At 37.4% G+C, this 21,829-nt stretch overlaps 1 pseudogene; it reads right to left on the reverse strand.

Moving 5' to 3' along the window:
* Positions 1–21,411: 21,411 nt before the first annotated feature.
* On the reverse strand, positions 21,412–21,549 carry LOC122441167 (annotated as a pseudogene).
* Positions 21,550–21,829: the final 280 nt, after the last annotated feature.

Below are 21,829 nucleotides of genomic sequence, written 5' to 3' on the forward strand. Positions count from 1 at the left end.
TTTGTATTCAACTGAAAGAGTTCTGAGTTACAACAGTGTAGTTGCTTAGTAAACCATTGTCCATAATACCAGTTAATCATAAACTATTTGAAAACATCATTATGCTAAATGAGATAATTATTTAATCATTGTAAATGGTCATAGAGCACCCTTAAATTAACTGTGTTTATATGCAAACTTTGACCCTTTCCTACAACACTGTCAGTTATTTTGCCTATTTTTATAATCAATAGAATTTACTATGACCAAATTCACCACAAAATAACCAAAACCATTTTAGAATGATCAGAATAAAGTGTTTGAGCACTGTCTATATTTTGTTATTAACAAAGCATATTTACATTTGCATGTATACAAACATATACATATATTTTCCCAAAATTGTATTTATAACTATGCATATACATATATATTATTTTATATAATTTTAGCATTGAAACTCCCCAAAACGGTCCATCTAGTCAAGGCTATGGTTTTTCCAGTGGTCATGTATGTATGTGAGAGTTGGACTATGAAGAAAGCTGAGTGCCGAAGAATTGATGCTTTTGAGCTGTGGTGTTGGAGAAGACTCTTGAGAGTCCCTTGGACTGCAAGGAGATCCAACCAGTCCATCCTAAAGGAGATCAGTCCTGGGTGTTCATTAGAAGGACTGATGTTGAAGCTGAAACTCCAATACTTTGGCCACTTGATGCGAAGAGCTGACTCATTTGAAAAGATCCTGATGCTGGGAAAGATTGAGGGCAGGAGAAGGGGATGACAGAGGATGAGATGGTTGGATGGCATCATCGACTCGATGGACATGAGTTTGGGTAAACTCTGGGAGTTGGTGATGGACAGGGAGGCCTGGTGTGCTTCAGTTCATGGGGTCGCAAACTGTCGGACACGACTGAGTGACTGAACTGAAGTGAACTGATAAAATTATAGATTTTAGCATTGAAACTCTAAAAGTTTTAGATATTTTCATGAAGTTTTCTTAGAAAAAGTTATCTCTTACTGAACTTGTGTCAAAATCTCAATTAAATATTTCAGTAATATATATGAAGACAGTGATTTCATATTTCAAGTGCGCCAGCCAATAATATATATTCACTGAAGTTTAGCAATATTGTAAGAAGAGTATTGTCTTTCATAACATTCCTAAACCTCAATAAAGTGTTTTAAATAAATTTAATTAATATAAGTAACTCTTTATTAAATTTAATTTAAATGCCTATTTAAGACTTAATTTAAAGTGATGCTCTCTAAACTGTGTAGCCTGACCATACAAATGTTCTTAATGCCAGAAGTGATTTGTACTTTAAAATCCTCAGGGAAAAAAACAGATAAAAAGAAAAATGGATCAGCACATACTTAGTAACGAAACCATTATTTACTTACTAGGTTTAGTACACAAGAGGGATGTTGTCAGAGCACTCACTGCTGTGATAAAATTAAATCACGTCAGCATTTTTCACACCCAACAAAAGAAATATGTAATAAATAGAGAACTGTGCTTCCTTTTAAAGGAGAAAAAAATCACCTTCTCAGCTCAATAGCCTACTGTAATCTGGTGATTAAATTCCAAGGATGAGTGATCTTGAGCTGCCATAAAAATACAAAGTGTATCCATATATTGGATTTTATTAATCTCCTGATTTTGACTGCCTTGGTTTCATTCTTGGAATAAACTAGAAAAGTCCATTTATGCTTACATTCTAAAGCATAATTACTATGATTAAAAAGTTGTGGTAACTTATGATCTGTAAAACTAGTAAATTATATCCAGCCTGTAAGTAGAACTAATTATAAAGCTGTTGCTTGATTAAGGTGTTTATACTAAAGAGTATTATAGGGATTAGTCCAGAGCTTTACATCCTGCAGCACAGAATTAATATGCAGGATTTAAACACTCAAATTAATTCAGGTGCAGCAAACAATTATATGAAATAGGAACACTCGACTGAGCTAATGACCACACCAGTCCACCAAGCTAATTTATAATCATGTAATATTGACCTCTCTGAGTGTTCACACAAGGACTGTTCTCATGCTAATTTCTGCCTGCAAACCACTGTCATAGACTTGTATCTAGTCATCACAGTGATTAGTGCCACACTGGAAGCACTAGCACCTAATATTATTGTAAATTTTGTCATAATGAAACAACTCATATTGCAAGAAGTTAACTGGAAATGATAAACTATGTCATCATCACCAAAAAGAAGAAGCATTTAGTAAGAATTTACTATGAGCGTTTCTAGTCTCCAGGGAACAGTCTAGCTGTGCTCCACATCTGACCTCTGTGAGTTTATCAGCTAATTGGAATAAATACATTGAAGGAGAGAGAGTCTAGGTCACAATGATAGCTAGTCTGGCTTACGGTTTAAGACTCCTATATATAAGCTAGTCAAACCACATCTTAGTCCAGGATTTATTCTAAAATAAATAAATGCAGTCTAGATCCCCTGGGGCTTATTCATTCAAAATGTTCAGCAAACAATTGAATTCTGCCTTGTGCATTTTAGACAATTTTTAAAAAAGAAAAATTGCTAATGCAGTCCTTGCTCTGAGGAGTTAAGGAACATGCACTTTAATAGGAAACTGATTGTATACTGATTTGAGAATATTAACATAAGAGAGGCACAAAGAAATATGTGAGCTCACACAGAAGAAAGCTGTCCTGCACAAAGCACCAGGCCAAGAGCCCAAAGATAGGAGTTAGATAGAGTCTAGCTTGTCTTACTAGCAGTGCGGGTTTAGACAACTGCTTTTATGTACCTGTGCCTCACTGAAATAAATGTTTTATTTTAAACAGATCTAAAAGAGATGCTGATTTGGGATGAAAGCTAATATCTTGTATGCATATTAAGAATCATTCTTGCTATCACTGGGTATCCCACCAAAGACAGGACTGGCAAAGTGATCAACAAAGACAGACTACTTATCTTATTTCCTAACATTTCTTTCTTATATATTTAAGTATTTATTCATTTATCTACTCATTTGTTTATTCATTTATGGCTGCTTGGGCCAGAAGCTCTGAGGGATGGTAATGTAGCAAGCAAGAATGAAATATTTATATTCTCCCAATGGAAAGTTTTTGCTTTTTTGGCGGGGGTGGGTGGGGGGGGTGGCTTGATCAAAATTTTAAATGTCTGCTGTTTCAGAACCACTTTTTTTTTCCATTTATTTTTATTAGTTGGAGACTAATTACTTTACAATATTGTAGTGGTTTTTGCCATACATTGACATGAATCAGCCATGGATTTACATGTGTTCCCCATCCCGATCCCCCCTCCAGTCTCCCTCCCCACCCCATCCCTCTGGGTCTTCCCAGTGCACCAGCCCTGAGCACTTGTCTCATGCATCCAACCTGGATTGGTGATCTGTTTCACCCTTGATAGTATACTTGTTTCAATGCTATTCTCTCAGAACATCCCACCCTCGCCTTCTCCCACAGAGTCTAAAAGTCTGTTCTGTACATCTGTGTCTCTGTTTCTGTTTTGCAACCAATGGAGAGTTTTTAATTGCTAGACCTTCATTCTTCTCAAGGAAGAGTATAAACTGTTGCAAAAGCTCAGAGGCTGTTTCTGATGAGTCATTAAAGTTCTGTGTAAAGGGTCATATGAAAGTAACAAAATTAGAAGTTTGAGGAGGTTGCCCTCAAGGGAGAGTTGAAGTATATCTGAAAATATGTTGAGGGGAAGCAGCAGAAATAAAAGATTCTCAGTCCAGGGTTCAAATGGCTGTCCCTGGATATGGTGGCTTTTAAATGCTGAGGCCCCAGTAAAGCCAGGAACACTGTGGGACCTAAAATCTGACTTCAGTTGACTGAGGGACAACTTCTTTCAGAGCAGAGAGACCAGTGGTACACTGACTGTAACACAAATGGGGGCTAATCTTTAAGAACTCTTACTTTGCCCAAAGTGAGTACCTCCTAGTGGCAAAATATCGGGATTCTTCCACTGTCCTCCTCCTCACAGATTCCATTGTGTTGGATGCCTTTGCAGTGACTGAAATCATAAAGTATTCTCAGGAGGTAGTCCTAAAAGACAACAGTTGCTCCCTGAAGAGGAGAGAATTGTTAAATTAGTAAGTTGGTTTCTGCCATATATCAGAATCAGTGGTAGATATACGCAGGTCCCCTCCCTCTTCAACCTCCCTCCCTCCTCCCACCCCATCCCACCCCTCTAGGTTGTCACAGAGCACCGGTTTCAGTCCCCTGAGTCACACAGAAAATTTCCACTGGCGATTATTTTACATATGGTGATGCACATGTCGATGTATGGCAGAAATCAATACAATATTGTAAAGTGATTATCCTCCAATTAAAAATAAATAATTTTTTAAATCTAAAACAAAAAACAGCTATTAAGTGGAACAGACACTATTAACAGCTTCCAAAAGGTGCACTGAAGAATTCTAGGGTCCTTAAATATTCTTTGAAAACAAATTATTAAATCAAATAATTCTGGGAAAACTGTATAAGTAAGCTACCTCCTCAAAGAATGGCATAGCACATTAACCTATTAAATGTTTCAAGGAGTTTTGACCTAAGAATTCCATTTAGCTTTGTTAGCACAAGCTTTTCAAATTTGCTTACTCACAAAATTCTGTTTTGAAAAATTTTGAAATATTAACTAACTTTTTTAAGTAGTTTTTAAACTACTTTTTAGGAAACACTGGTGTATTGTATGTGAATGGCTCTAAAACTATTGCAAAGAGGAAATTGTAATAAAAAAACATAAGGAGATGTTTAATAAATCATCTATGTTAAAGTGACTTGAAAACAAGTGATAGCTTTATAAATATTAGGTATCCTTATATAAAGAAATGTAAACAATTTGGGGAATAATTTGGAAATGCAACTTTTTCTCCTAATGGAATTTCTTTTTACACTAATGAACACAGATGGGTAATCCTAGATGGACTACAGGATTCCATACCATATCATATTATATGGCATTTTTTAAGATACAAGTATTAACAACTGGTTCAACTTTTTCTCCCTATAAAATGGATTCTCTGAGCATTTGTGTCTCAATTGATCGCTGTGTTTTAAGATGAATGCTCCTAGTTTGCCAGGATATTGTCTGTAAACAATTGTTTGATTTGGGCATACTTAGCAAAAGATCAAATCTGTAGGTGAGATAAGCAAAGTTGGCTATATATCAAGTAGATACACATCTGTGTAAAGGTGGAAGAGTAGGATAAAACATTTGAAGGAAGATAAAATAATTGGCAAACTTCAGCAACATTCTTATGCAACTAGTCAAACTGGACTTTAGAAATACAAACAGTGACTAAGGCTTCTAGATATGAGGGGAACAGGGATTGGTACAAATTCAAAAATATTTCCAGATGAACAATTTGGCAATTACAAGGAACTTTATATATTTTTCAAAGCTGCACTCAAGACAGAACTCAGTATGAAAAAAAAATACCAATTTCTTTTGGTTAGGCATCTTATTATTCTCTTTTTGTTTGCTTATATCAGATACTTCCCTAGCCAAAGATTACAAATTATGGAATCATCCTGATTGGCATGCTAACGTACATATTTGGTGGGGTTGTTGACTTTCATAAAAGTCTGGAAAAGTCAGTCAAGTTACATTTGAACTGACTTTCGTAATCTTTGCCCAAGAGATTTAGAATTTATGGTGAAGGATTCATGAATTTATGGAAACTTGATAAGCACAGAAGTTTGAAATTTACAATTAGGGGCCTGCAGACCAACATTCATCACATGTTATATCCTAAGAAAATGGATTAATTCAGATCCTATGTGTTTTCTCCGTTTTATGTGTTTTCTTAACAATTTTTGGATTATGCTGCTCATTGCTTTTGATAACTTTATTTTATACTTGTAAACTAGTGTATTACTGTAATGTCTATAATGTCCATTACATACTTAATTTTTGAATATGCCAAAGATATTCAAAATGAAATGTATAGATCAAAAAAATACTTAATTGTTGATAAAAATGAAAAAAAATTAAAATATGGTGGAAAGGTTGAAGACAGTGGCATAGGAAGATTCCCAGACTTACCTCCACCAATAGACACAACAAATCTACAACTACATATGAAATAATTCCTTCTGAAAGGAGCCCGAAAAGTGGGTAATCAAAATCTTCACAACAAAGGGAGAAAAGAAAACATCAAGATAGGTAAGAAAGGTAGAGATGATCCCTCTAAGGAAAAACCACAGGCTGACCACAAGAATCCATTATCAGGATCACAAAGGTAGTTATTTTCCCTGAAGCACTTGAGCTCAGCATTTGAGCACCATTATCAGGCACCTCAGCATTTAGGTCCTCACACCATGTATAAAAGTAAACTCAAAATGGATTAAAGACCTAAATGTAAGATCTGAAGTCATAAAACTTGTAAAAAATGCCACAGGCAGAACAGTCCTTGACATAAATCACAGAAATACCTTTTATTGGAACAGTCTCCTAAAGCAAAATAAATGAAAGCAAAAATAAACAACAGGACTTCATTAAACTTAAATGTTTTTGCAGAGTGAAGGAATCCATGGACAAGACCAAAAGACAGCCTACTGAATAGGAGAATATATTTGCAAATGATATAACCCCGGGAAAACCACTAGACCATTCAGGTGTGACCTAAATCAAATCCCTTATGATTACACAGTGGAAGTGAGAAATAGATTTAAGGGACTAAATCTGATAGACAGAGTGCTTGATGAACTATGGACAGAGGTTCGTGACACTGTACAGGAGACAGGGATTAAGACCATCCCCATGGAAAAGAAATGTAAAAAAGCAAAATGGCTTTCTGAGGAGGCCTTACAAATAGATGTGAAAAGAAGAGAAGTGAAAAGCAAAGGAGAAAAGGAAAGATATTCCATCTGAATGCAGAGTTACAAAGAATAGCAAGGAGAGATTAAAAAAAAAGGCTTCCTCAGCAATCAATGCAAAGAAATAGAGGAAAAAAATAGAATGGGTAAGACTAGAGATCTCTTCAAGAAAATTAGAGATACCAAGGGAACACTTCATGTAAAGATGGGTGCAATAAAGGACAGGAATGGTATGGACCTAACAGAAGCGGATGATATTAAGAAGAGGTGGCAAGAATACACAGACGAACTGTACAAAAAGGATCTTCATGACCCAGATAATCATGATGGTGTGATCACTCACCTAGAGCCAGACATCCTGGAATGTGAAGTTAAGTGGGCCTTAGAAAGCATCACCATGAACAAAGCTAGTGGAGGTGATGGAATTCCAGTTGAGCTATTTCAAATCCTGAAAGATGATGCTGTGAAAGTGCTGCACTCAATATGCAAGCAAATTTGGAAAACTCAGCAACAGCCACAGGACTGGAAAAGGTCAGTTTTCATTCTAATCCCAAAGAAAGGCAATGCCAAAGAATGCTCAAACTACCGCACAAGTGCACTCATCTCACACGCTAGTAAAGTAATGCTCAAAATTCTCCAAGCCAGGCTTCAGCAATACATGAACCATGAACTTCCAGATATTCAAGCTGGTTTTAGAAAAGGCAGAGGAACCAGAGATCAAATTTTCAACATCCTCTGGATCATCAAAAAAGAAAGAAAGTTCCAGAAAAACATCTATTTCTGTTTTACTGACTATGCCAAAGCCTTTGACTGTGTGGATCACAGTGGAAAATTCTTTAAGAGATGGGAATACAAGACTATCTGACCTGTCTCTTGAGAAACCTGTATGCAGGTCAGGAAGCAAGTTAGAACTGGACATGGAACAATAGACTGGTTCCAAAATGGAAAACGAGTATAGTTGTCAAGGCTGTATATCGTCACCCTGCTTATTTAACTTATATGCAGAGTACATCATGAGACTCTCTGGGCTGGAAGAAGCACAAGCTTGAATCAAGATTGCCGGGAGAAATATCAATAACCTCAGATATGCAGATGATACCACCCTTATAGCAGGAAGTGAAGAGGAACTAAAAAGCCTCTTGATGAAAGTGAAGGAGGAGAGTGAAAAAGTTGGCTTAAAGCTCAACATTCAGAAAACTAAGATCATGGCATCTGGTCCCATCACTTCATGGGAAATAGATGGGGAAACAGTGGAAAAAGTGGCTGACTTTATTTTGTGGGGCTCCAAAATCACTGCAGATGGTGACTGCAGCCATGAAATTAAAAGACGCCGACTCCTTGGAAGGAAAGTTATGACCAACCTAGACAGCATATTTAAAAGCAGAGACATTACTTTGCCAACAAAGGTCCGTTTGGTCAAGGCTATGGTTTTTCCAGTAGTCATGTATGGATGTGAAAGTTGGACTATGAAGAAAGCTGAGCACAGAATTGATGCTTTTGAACTGTGGTGTTGGAGAAGACTCTTGAGAGTCCCTTGGACTGCAAGGAGATCCAACCAGTCCATCCTAAAGGGGATCAGTCTTGGGTGTTCATTGGAAGGACTGATGCTGAAGTTGAAACTCCAATACTTTGGCCACCTCACGTGAAGAGTTGACTCATTGGAAAAGACCCTAACGCTGGGAAGGATTGGGGGCAAAGGGAGAAGGGGATGACAGAGGATGAGATGGCTGGATGGCCTCACTGACTTGATGGCCATGGGTTTGGGTAGACTCCAGGAGTTGGTGATGAACAGGGAGGCCTGGCGTGCTGCGATTCATGGGGTCGCAAGGAGTCGGACACAACTGAGCAACTGAACTGAACTGAACTGATAAGGAGTTAATATACAAAGTAGACAAATAGCTCATACAATTCAATAAAAAAAAAAAAAACCCACAGATAACTCAATTAAAAACTCAGTTGAAGACCTGGACAGACATTTTTTCCAAAAATATAACATAGATGACCAATAGATACATGAAAAGATGCTCAACATCACTAATCAGAGAAATGCAAATCAAAATCATAAGGAGATATAACCTCATACTTGTCAAATGGCTATCTATCATCAAGAAGTCTACAAATAATAAATGCTAGCAAGGATGTGCAGGAAAGGGAACCCTAGTACACTGATAGTGGGATTGCAAATTTGTGGAAAACAGTATGCAGGGGCCTCAAAAAATTCAAAATAGAACTACTATATGATCCGGTGATTCCACTCCCAGGCACATATCTGAAATTGAAAACACCAATTTGAAGAGACACATGCACTCCAATGCTCAGAGTAGCATTTACAATAAACCAAGACGTGTAAGCAGTAACTAAGCGCTCATCAACAGATGAATAGATAAGGGTATATATATATATATATATGTGTATGGAATATTGCTTAGCTATAAAAAAAGAATGAAATTCTGCTATTTGAAAAAATGCAGACAGACATAGAGAGTATTACACTTAGTGAAACAAATCAGACAAAGGCAAACACTTTATCTCTTATATGTGGAATATAAAGTATAAAACAAATGTGTAAGAAACAGAAAGAGTCACAGATATAGAGAACAAATGTGGTGACCAGTGGGGAGAGGGAGGAGGGGAAGGTTGAGATAGGGGTAATGGATTGAGAGACACAAACTAGTATGTATAAAATAAATAAGCAACAGTGATATATTATACAGCATAAGGAAATATAGCTTGTGTTTCTTATAATACTAACTTTTAATAATTTTAAATGGAATATAACCTATAAATATATTGAATCACTATGCTGTACATCTGAAACATAATATTGTAAATCCACTATAATTCAATACAAAGGGACATAAATAATCAAGAGAACTTCATAATAAGCTTCTACTAAAAAAAACAAAACAAAACAAAACAAAAACCAGCTCTCCTATACCCAATGACAATTACTGTTATTGTTAGTGAACTATCAAAGGAAAGAAGGAAAGAAGCAAGGAAGGAAGGAAAGGAGGAAGGGAGAGAAAAAGGGAGGAAGGATGGGAGGAAGGAAGGGAGGGAGGGAATCAGAAAGGAAGAAGGGGAGAGAAAAGTATTGGGACCACTTCCAGAAAAAATGTCATTTGAAGAGATTCCAGAAGAAATATTAGAAAATTGGGGCACCCACCCAGTCATTCAGACCAGTCAATTCTAATAAGTAGTAGAATAGTAAGTGCCAAAGTTGGGGTATTTCTCCATGTGCTGGGATATCAGTTTTACTCAGACTACCCTTCAGACAAGTCCAGAAAAATGCAAATTCTTTTTCATCTCTTAAATAATATGATTACCCATTATGAATCCCCATACTCTAGGATGAATCCCCATACTCTAGATAGAAGAAAAGCTGTTATTGAAATCTATGATTTAAACATTATGCTAAAAAACCCTTACCCAATATAATAATTTAGTCATTACCAATAATATTCAGTTGGTTTAGGTTTTTAAAAACATCAGTATTTAAGTCGCATGTTTTTATGTAACTGTCAAGATTGGATGAGGCCTAGGGTAACTAAGGCAGTGTCAGGAGGAGATCCTTGTACACAAATTGCACCCCTGTGCTATCATGGCTTCCTACGCTCTGTGCTTAGCTGCTGCTTGACCTGCTGACATTTAAAGCTGACCTAACTTCCCTTCCCCCTTCTCTCTTCCCTACTCTCCCTCCTTTTTTCCTCTTCTTCCTCTTCCTCTCTCTCTCCCCCTCTCTGGCCAGCTCTCTGGTATTGGCATCCTTCTGGCTCTCACAGGGGCCACGTCTTCCAGGGAACTCCAGGTCTGGAGTGGATCCACGCCCGGCTGCTGTGGGAGCGTATCCCCAGGCCGTGGGCTCTTCTCGCCAAGTAGCCCACAATGCAGCTCACTTCCAGCCACACTGCCTGCGTGGGCGCTCAGTCTCTGCCTGGTCCAACTCTTCACAGCCCCATGGACTGCAGCCCACCAGTCTCCTCTGTCCATGGGATTTTCCAGGCAAGAACACTGGAGTGGGTTGCCATTTCCTACTTCAGGGGATCTTCCAGATCCAAGGATTGAACCCATTTCTCTTCCGTCTCTTGCCTTGGCAGGAGGATTCCAGCAGCAGTAAAATCCTTTAAGGGTTTAACAGGAAGTTCTGAGTCCTTCCCACGATGCACAGGATCTAAGGGCTACACAGAACACTAAACTCTATGGTAGTCTTCCATCTACCATGCTAACATTATATGCCACTGACTACACTTCACAGGAGGAAAAAAAGGAAATAGTGGCAGATTTCTTTTTTTGTGGGGGGGCCCTCCAAAATCACTGATGACAGTGACTGCAGCTATGCAATTAAAAGACGCTTGATCCTTGGAAGAAAAGATATGGCAAAGCTAGATAGCATATTAAGAAGCATAGACATTACTTTACTGACAAAGGTCCATATAATCAAACTATGGTTTTTCCAGTAGTCATGTATGGATGTGAGAGTTGAACGGTGAAGAAAGCTGAGTGCCGAAGAATTGATGCTTTTGAATTGTGGTGTTGGAGAAGACTCTTGAGAGTCCCTTGGACTGCAAGAAGATCCAACCAGTCCATCCTAAATGAGATCAGTCCTGGGTGTTCATTGGAAGCACTGATGTTGAAGTTCCAATACTCTGGCCACCTCATGTGAAGAGCTGACTCATTGGAAAAGACCCTAATGCTGGGAAGGATTGGGAGCAGGAGGAGAAGGGGATGACAGAGCATGATCAGATGATCACCGACTCAGTGGCCATGAATTTGATCAAACTCCGAAAGGCAGTGCAGGACAGGGAAGCCTGGCATGCTGCAGTCCATCTGGTTGCTGAGTCAGACGTGACTTGGCGACTGAACAACACTAGACAGTGTCACTTCCCAGACAGGCAAAGGCGAGAGGCAGCCTGAGGGTTCCTTCCGTGTTTTTAACCATGAAAAAGACAAATCCTCTTTCTCTAGACATTCCCTCTAACACTCCCATCTCCAACTGGGCAGCTGGTATACATGTAGTCTTCATCTTCTTGCTTCCATCTATCTCCCAATATTACCCAAGTATCTTAGGACCAAAACATGAGGTATCCACGTATTTTCCTACCTTACGTATAACTTAGTTCTCCTGGCATGGTAATTGACATGATAATGGAGGAAATATAGGGATTTAAGGGGAATAAAAAATTCTGAAAAGTTTGGTTTAGCAGACTATACTGACTATACCAGACCATACCATACAATACTGTCCTATAAATCCCATTTTGAATGTCTAAAGCAAAATATTATCTTTCTTTCTCTCTACACTTCACCTGTAACAAACCTAATCTACCACTTTCCCCTGCCTTCAAGTGATCAATAACTCTGGCTCAGGGAGAATGTCATGTCCACAAAAACAAGGTGCAAAACAAACTGTATTAATAATCTCAAACTTTTCTCCCTTTTAAGGCTTGCATTCCTCTGATAGAGCAAAGAGAAGGAAATAATGTAAATAAATTCCTATGGAACTCTCCCCATCTGTTCTTTTTCTGGTGGCTTCTTACTCTTTTCCCCAAACATCTCCTCAAAGCATCTTAAAACGGGAAACAGTTACACTGCTGTGAGGTGATAACTCAATATTAACCTTAAAGCCACGGTGACAGAGGAGATCCTGGTCGAAACATCTTTGCTCAGAAGCTCTGACCATATTTCACTTTGTGGGCTCTTAGATTTTTGTTCTGAGCTGACCTTCAAGTACCTGTTTACAAACAGAAAAATAAAGACAAGAGAACTATATGCTGAAACCACCAAAGGGAACTGATTGCAGAGATGCACAAAAAATGCCATCTAGTAAGAGACAGTGACCTTAAGGATACATTAATGGACAAATAACCTCTAATAACTCTGGCCAAAAGGTTATTTATAGTCATCTTTGACTATATACATATACTTCTCTGGCTATCTGTGCTTCTCAGGTTTTCTTACTTTACTATTATTATCCAGAAAGTGGGTCTCTGTGAGACAGAGCAAAAGATAATCAGATAATCCCAGAATGATCATTCTTGGGATTCTCTCTCTTGTGAGCCTCTCTCTTGAATTCATTCTTTGTCTATGAAAAGGTCTTCTCTGGGAAATTTCTTTCTTTTTTTTTTTAACTTTACAGCCACACCACACAGCATGTGGGATCTTAGTTCTCCTGCCAGAGAGTGAACCTGGGACCCCTACAGTGAAAGCACAGAGTCTCAACCATTAGACCGCTAGGGAAGTCCTGGCACTTTCTGCATATAAATGTTCAAGGCTCTATTAGGTGTTATCAGAGGAACAGAGATGAACAAATAAGAAATCCCTTGCATTCCTATATACTAACAATGAAAAAACAGAATGAGAAATTAAGGAAACAATACCATTCACCATTGCAACAAAAAGAATAAAATACTTAGGAGTATATCTACCTAAAGAAACAAAAGACCTATACATAGAAAACTATAAAACACTGATGAAAGAAATCAAAGAGGACACAAACAGATGGAGAAACATACCGTGTTCATGGATTGGAAGAATCAATATTGTCAAAATGGCTATTCTACCCAAAGCAATCTATAGATTCAATGCAATCCCTATCAAGCTACCAACGGTATTTTTCACAGAACTAGACCAAAGAATTTCACAATTTGTATGGAAATACAAAAAACCTCGAATAGCCAAAGTAATCTTGAGAAAGAAGAATGGAACTGGAGGAATCAACCTGCCTGACTTCAGACTCTACTACAAAGCCACAGTCATCAAGACAGTATGGTACTGGCACAAAGACAGAAATATAGATCAATGGAACAGAATAGAAAGCCCAGAGATAAATCCACGAACCTATGGACACCTTATCTTTGACAAAGGAGGCAAGGATATACAATGGAAAAAAGACAACCTCTTTAACAAGTGGTGCTGGGAAAACTGGTCAACCACTTGTAAAAGAATGAAACTAGAACACTTTCTAACACCATACACAAAAATAAACTCAAAATGGATTAAAGATCTAAATGTAAGACCAGAAACTATAAAACTCCTAGAGGAGAACATAGGCAAAACACTCTCCGACATAAATCACAGCAAGATCCTCTATGACCCACCTCCCAGAATATTGGAAATAAAAGCAAAACTAAACAAATGGGACCTAATGAAACTTAAAAGCTTTTGCACTACAAAGGAAACTATAAGTAAGGTGAAAAGACAGCCCTCAGATTGGGAGAAAATAATAGCAAATGAAGAAACAGACAAAGGATTAATCTCAAAAATATACAAGCAACTCCTGCAGCTCAATTCCAGAAAAATAAATGACCCAATCAAAAAATGGGCCAAAGAACTAAACAGACATTTCTCCAAAGAAGACATACAGATGGCTAACAAACACATGAAAAGATGCTCAACATCACTCATTATCAGAGAAATGCAAATCAAAACCACAATGAGGTACCATTACACGCCAGTCAGGATGGCTGCTATCCAAAAGTCTACAAGCAATAAATGCTGGAGAGGGTGTGGAGAAAAGGGAACCCTCTTACACTGTTGGTGGGAATGCAAACTAGTACAGCCGCTATGGAAAACAGTGTGGAGATTTCTTAAAAAACTGGAAATAGAACTGCCATATGACCCAGCAATCCCACTTCTGGGCATACACACTGAGGAAACCAGATCTGAAAGAGACACGTGCACCCCAATGTTCATCGCAGCACTGTTTATAATAGCCAGGACATGGAAGCAACCTAGATGCCCATCAGCAGATGAATGGATAAGGAAGCTGTGGTACATATACACCATGGAATATTACTCAGCCATTAAAAAGAATTCATTTGAACCAGTCCTAATGAGATGGATGAAGCTGGAGCCCATTATACAGAGTGAAGTAAGCCAGAAAGATAAAGAACATTACAGCATACTAACACATATATATGGAATTTAGAAAGGTGATAATGATAACCCTATATGCAAAACAGAAAAAGAGACACAGAAATACAGAACAGACTTTTGAACTCTGTGGGAGAATGTGAGGGTGGGATATTTCAAAAGAACAGCATGTATACTATCTATGGTGAAACAGATCCCCAGCCCAGGTGGGATGCATGAGACAAGTGCTCCGGCCTGGTGCACTGGGAAGAGCCAGAGGAATCGGGTGGAGAGGGAGGTGGGAGGGGGGATCGGGATTGGGAATACATGTAAATCCATGGCTGATTCATATCAATGTATAACAAAACCCACTGGAAAAAAATAATAATAATAATAAAAGAAAATAAAAAAAAAAAAAAAGACTATCTTGCTTTAAGGATCCTGCAACATATTGGGTTGGACCATCAGGCACATAAATACCTAAAAACAAAGAAGGGACATGGAAGAAGTACACAAAAACATGAGAGCAGAGAGGAAGGCGAGGTTAATTTTTTTTTAGGTATACTGTTTTATTAACACTTAAAACCAATGTTATGATTATTGAAATTATAATAGGCAGAGCTTTTAGTAAATGATTGTTGAAAGAAAATTACAATAGGCAGAGCTTTTAATGGAACAACATATTGAACACTGCAGATTACATAGACAAAAGCCCTGGAACTGGAAGTAAAACCCATCATTGAACAGAAGGCCTTGGTTGCTGACAGAATCTCTGACTTAAGACAAGCCTGAGGTAGTCAGTAATGAAGTCCAGGATCGGTAAACGCGAGCAGATATCGCACATTCCAACCCTTAGATGGTTTTCCCACGCAGGGTGAGATTAAATTTTAACTGCAGAAGCTAGACTAGATTTCATAGATAATATCACCTCCAGCTAAGCTTTGAGGAGGTGGAGGTCATCAATAAGCAGAAAGAAGAATACTTTAGATTAAAAAAAAAATGTGAGCAAATCTACAGTTGGATACTTTGTGGTGGGAGTGTTTAAATGAAATTAGGAGTAACTCAGTGCAGTGTGCTGTGGAAGGCACAGGAGGAAATGGGGAAAAGGAAGTTTAAAACCAGGAAAATAGTTTGAGCTAAATCAAGAGGTACTTAAGCATTTAATAAAACAATTTGAACTTTATTGTGCAAGGCACTGGGAGGGTAGCAGATTATTGAGCAAGAGAATTGCTTGATCTCAAAGCAAGGATATGAATATAGATTGATGCAACCTTTTTTTTTAACGAGGAAAATATAAATAATATGGCTAAGACAAAAAAAATATGTTCTCCTTCTGCTTGCATGAGTTTTTATTCTTTCTCCTGAGTTGGACACAATGTCTCTAATGAATAAAGAAACAGTTTTCAGAGGGTATCATTGATGCTTTTTACAGAGTAGTCTTTAAAATGAGAACCCTTGATTTTTCTAATCTACTATTGAAAGGTTACCTAGCAAAAAAATCACATACAAAAGAGTTTTCTGGCAAAAGATTTTCCTATGCTAATAACTTGTTTGTAATTTTGGAAGAAGACTCAAGGATCTAACTCATCAAATACAATTTCCATGAACTTATCATTCTTATAGGAGTTCATCCCTGGAAGTTGGAAGTTAGGAATGGAAGGTGAGGGAAAAATAATCAACTTGAAAATTAAGATACTTGGCCAAATGGTAGGCCCTGCAGGCCTAGACTGTTGCCTTAAAATGATTCCACTATCACCTCTTCTACCTGACAAACTGGCAAGAACTTATTCGTGATTCTTTCCTATTAAAGAACAGAGCAGGCACCCCTGGGGCACACAGGTTAGCAATGGTGGGAGCAGCTCCGGAGATGACAAGGACTCTTAGGTGTGCAATCTCCCATTTGAAAGGTCTTGAGAATAGGATGAATTCATGGTAGGCACTCACTTGCATCTCTCATATGCTGAATTTCTTAAGCAAAAGCAGATATTTCTTAAAGTTTGTGTGTACTAATAGCTGTTCTTTTCCCCGAGATGGGCTAATTTGCTTCTTATTTGAGACATAATTCTTTCTTAGAGCTATACTGATTGCTAATGATGTAACAGGAAAAAGACTCGCAAACAATATGCATTTACACATGGTAAGTATTAACTTGGGAAAGATTCTTTACTGATTTCTGCAAAACCTTATTGAGTTCCCTCTGTTTGGGTAGTTGATCACATTCTGCAGAAGTTTTAATTTTGTCATGGGTTTTATCTCCTTTGCTTTATCTCCCTAACAATATAACTTGAGAAGGGAAGGTGCTATAGCCTCCAATTCACTCTGCATGGTATGCTGGGGCCAAGTGCTTAACTTCTCTGAAATCACACAATAATAGAGCCATACAAAAGACTGAAGTCTTTTAACTCTAATCTGTGTTTTCTCATTGGATGATATGTGAGTAGCTATATTAGATTCCTTCCGATGTTATCATATGAATAGTTCTCAAAGTACATAGACCCACCCTTTCCTGTCTGCTTTTTCTCTTTCCTGGTGTGTTGGTCTGAGTTTGAGATGCAGCCTTTCCATTCAGGACTAAAATAAGTGTCTTTCCTCTAAGTCTCTGACTTTGAGCATTAAGCTATACTCTCCTACTCCTGTGTTTATCATATATGTAAGATAGAAAAGCCATTTGAATGATGTATTTTCTGGGGAATTATTTCTTTGCAGTGATTTTCAACAACATCATTTTCCCTAAGGGGACTGATAAAGATCACAAATAAACGTGACTGTGCTTTGTATTAGGCATTAGTTATTGTTTTAGGTGTTTTCCCTGGCTCCTGCAGATGCTAACCAAACATCTCTCAAAGGAAAAAGTATGCTCCTCATTTGTCACTTGAGAGTGTTATGAAAGGCTCACCCTTTCAGCAGATGGGATGGTCTTTCCTCAGTGATTCCATTCTTCTAAAATGTCTATTCAGTTCAGTTCAGCCGCTCAGTCATGTCTGACTCTTTGCAGCCCCATGAAACGCAGCACCCAGGCCTCCCTGTCCATCACCAACTCCGGAGTTTACTCAAACTCATGTCCATTGAGTCGGTGATGCCATCCAGCCATCTCATCCTCTGTCGTCCCCTTCTTCTCCTGCCCCCAATCCCTCCCAGCATCAGGGTCTTTTCCAATGAATCTACTCTTCGCATGAGGTGGCCAAACTATTGGAGTTTCCGCTTCAGCATCAGTCCTTCCAATGAACACCCAGGACTGATCTCCTTTAGGATGGACTGGTTGGATCTCCTTGCAGTCCAAGGGACTCTCAAGAGTCTTCTCCAACACCACAGTTCAAAGGCATCAATTTTTTGGCACTCAGCTTTCTTCTTGTCTACTATTACTGTATTTATTGAGATAATTAACATGTTCTATAGCAAATGTGCATAATTTACTACTTCCAGGATTGTTAGACAATAATATTTACTTTGGGTTGGACTAAGACCTGAATCTTGGAAAGTTTTAAATTTATTCAAATAATTGTGGGCTAGAAAATTGGGATAAATCCATTTTATCTCAATCTTTTATTTTACCCCAACCCATGTTGTGCAGCTTGGTTGAAAATGAAGTTAGTGAATATTAAAAAATAAAAGAGTAAACTTTTTGTGACTTACAAGGGCAATAAGAGTGCTTGTTGAAATGTGTGGCTTATGAACTAGGCACAGTACAAAATAATATATTTATCTATATATAAAATGCAGTACAATAAACTTGAATACATAACAATCTTGAAATCTATAACCATAGAGTACCAGTTTAAATAAGATGAGGAAAATGAAAAGGAAAGCAACCTAATCAAACATTCTCTCTGTTCTGTTTCCATGCCCCTTCTTTGACTTTTCTTGTCTCTTCAATTAATTCTCCATCTGCACTGGGTATTAAAGAAATATTTTATTGATACAGTGTTAAAGAGTTGTTAGGTCCTATATTTTTATGTTTCTTACGCTGGATTTGATGTCTGTAAGTCTAATTATTTCTAAAGTAGAAACACTTATTGGTACAATGACATTTTAACTGCCATAATGATTCACCCCTTAGCCAGCAGCTTGGACTACACTCACTATTGAGAGCTGTTTAACCTGCTAAATAGCCTTGTATAAATCCAGACTTGCTGTCCCAGGTAAGCTTCCAAGAATGACTTCTTTCTAGTCAGAAACTATACTGAAATTCAGAGAGGGAAATGCTATCTCTTTAAAATCACTTATCACGCAACGAAATTACTTTTTAACTAAGGCACATCTCTTCATACTAGAATGTAAGCTCTATGAGAGCATCTAAAACTGCCTGCCACAGGAGATGTTTAATCAATATCTGTTGAGTGAGAGGATGAATGAATGAGCAAGAAGCAGAACAAATTTAGCAATATGTCTGGATAGTTTCAGTCAGCATAGAAGAATGAATGGAAAAGAGAAACATAACTGTTTAGATGAATTACTCATTACTATTTATCAATTTCCTTTGATAATATTTTATTTCAATGGTTATAATTTTTCTTCAATAATTTACACCATTTTTATTTCTAACTGTTCTAGAATTTTTACTTTATATTTCTGTTATTTTTTAATAGTGTTACTTAAGTTAACCTTTACATATTCTAAACAAAAATACTTTAAATCTTTGTGTGACTCTTTTTTATCAGTAACTTTACCTGGAGTTAACTTATGCCCTAGTTGTTATTTATTTTTCTTTCTTAGCGTTACATGATTTAATGGATTTTGGAATTTTATGTTTCATTCTGAGAGGGAATTTTTATTTTTATCTTTTTCTGGTTTTTATTGTTGTGTCTTGGATGATGGTTTTTTTCAAATCTTTTTAAATTTGATAAGGCTTATTTTCTGGCATGGCACATAGCCTAGAGAATGGTTAGGGTGCACTTGATACAATATGTATTCTGCTATTTTGGAATGGATCAGTCTATAGATGTCAAATAAGTCAAGTTGGTTGATAATGTATTCAAGCCTTCTATGTTTTTGCTGATTTTCTGCCTAATTATTCTTTTCATGGCTGAGAATAGGTATTGAAATCTCTAATATTGTTGAATAGTCTATTTCTTCTTTGAGCTATTTCACTTTTTGCTTCATGTATTATGGGGCTCTGGTCTATGTGTGTACAATTTGTAATTGCTCTATCTTCCTGATATGTTGATCCTCTTATTATTAAGAAGTGGCTTTATTTCAAGCAATATTTCTTGCCTCAAAACCTACTTTTTCTAATATTAACATATCCAGTATAGCTAATACAAGGACCTGACCAACCTTACAGAACACATTTTTAAGGAAAATATTTTAACAGAGCTTAAGCAAAATATTTTGCTCTACTCTTGTTCTGGTGTTCTTTATATGAAGTTACCTTCAAATACTTGATGACTAAATTGATTTGGGAATCTAAAAGAAAGAATTGTATACTCCATATTTATCAAACTTTGATAGACAGATGCCATAGTAATATGTGTAAATAATTATCCTTTGCATGTGAAATATTTCTGAAGATCATTTGAAATAATCCCCTCTGTTGAAACACTACTTTCTGAAATCAATTACAGTATTCATGAAAATAGTCTAATATATACTCCTAAAATGGTTAGAAATAAAATTAAATGCACTTTTACATTCAAATTCATAAACATTCACTCAACTCTATAGGAACATTACATAGAAAGCATATAACTTTAAATATTTTTTTTGGCATAGTCTATAAACTCAGCACAATGACTATTTTGGTAAAAATATTTAAATACATAGAGACCAGCATATTTTGTTTTCAGATAATCAACCAATTGGTTAGGTCCTTGAAGAAAAATGATAATAAACTGCATAGCAAATATCAAATAAACTACTTAATGTTGCTTTCATTACTACTTTCAAGATCAGTTCAGTTCAGTTCAGTCGCTCAGTCATGTCCGACTCATTGTGACCCCATGAATTGCAGCACGCCAGGCCTCCCTGTCCATCACCAACTCCCAGAGTTTACTCAGACTCATGTCCATCGAGTCAGTGATGCCATCCAGCCATCTCATCCTCTGTCGTCCCCTTATTCTCCTGCCCCCAATCCCTCCCAGCATCAGGGTCTTTTCATTTGAGTCAGCTCTTCACATGAGGTGGCCGAAGTATTGGAGTTTCAGCTTCAACATCAGTCCTTCCAATGAACACCCAGGACTGATCTCCTTTAGGATGGACTGGTTGGATCTCCTTGCAGTCCAAGGGACTCTCAAGAGTCTTCTCCAACACCACAGTTCTAAAGCATCAATTCTTTGGCCAGCTTTCTTTATAGTCCAACTCTCACATCCATACATGACCACTGGAAAAGCCATAACCTTGACTAGACGGACCTTTGTGGGCAAAGTAATGTCTCTGCTCTTTAATATGCTGTCTATGTTGGTCATAACTTTCCTTCCAAGGAGTAAGCGTCTTTTAATTTCATGGCTGCAATCACCATCTGCAATGACTTTCAAGATAGATCTGTACTAAACTACAATCAATATTAAAAAGAGAATCTATTCTGTTTTTAACAATACTTGGAATGGGGATATTACTTGCCAAAATAACATTTCATTGGCTTTGGATAAAATGACAGACACTGAGAATATTGCTCTTGTTTAAAAATATAACAAATATTTACTAAGTGGCTACTATGTGCAAGACCCTGTACGTAGCACTGGATATATATGTGCATGCTTTCAAAGAGCTTCCCCCTTTGTTTCTTCTTCTTTCTTCCTTCTTCATTTTCTTTTTTTTCCCCCATAGAGTAAGTTCCTATTCCAACTCCCTGCTCCAAAAATCCATTGCATATATAGGCCTCAGATAGAGAATGTATCAGATATTAAACTGATAAGAACAGATGCTACACTTGATCTTAGCCAAAAAGGCTGAGAAGCCAAAGAGCCTATCTAGTTAGGCTATCTGCAGGTAAAACATGACGTGATAAGTGCTGTGAAAAGAACATGCACAAGAAGGAACAGTCAGCACTGGAAGTCTGAGAAGGCCTCCTGGATTACGAGTAATATAAGTAATGAATGGTAAATAGGAGTTCTTCAGCTAAAGAGGCAGAGATAGAAAAGGTACCCCAGACTGAGGCAGTAGTATGCATAAAAAACTTTTAGGAGAAGATATTCCCTTAAGAAAAAAAAAAGTTTATTTTATTGTGGAGTGGCAAAATTG

This window comes from Cervus canadensis, chromosome 4, assembly GCF_019320065.1.
Source record: "Cervus canadensis isolate Bull #8, Minnesota chromosome 4, ASM1932006v1, whole genome shotgun sequence".
In the NCBI taxonomy this organism is placed as follows: domain Eukaryota; kingdom Metazoa; phylum Chordata; class Mammalia; order Artiodactyla; family Cervidae; genus Cervus; species Cervus canadensis.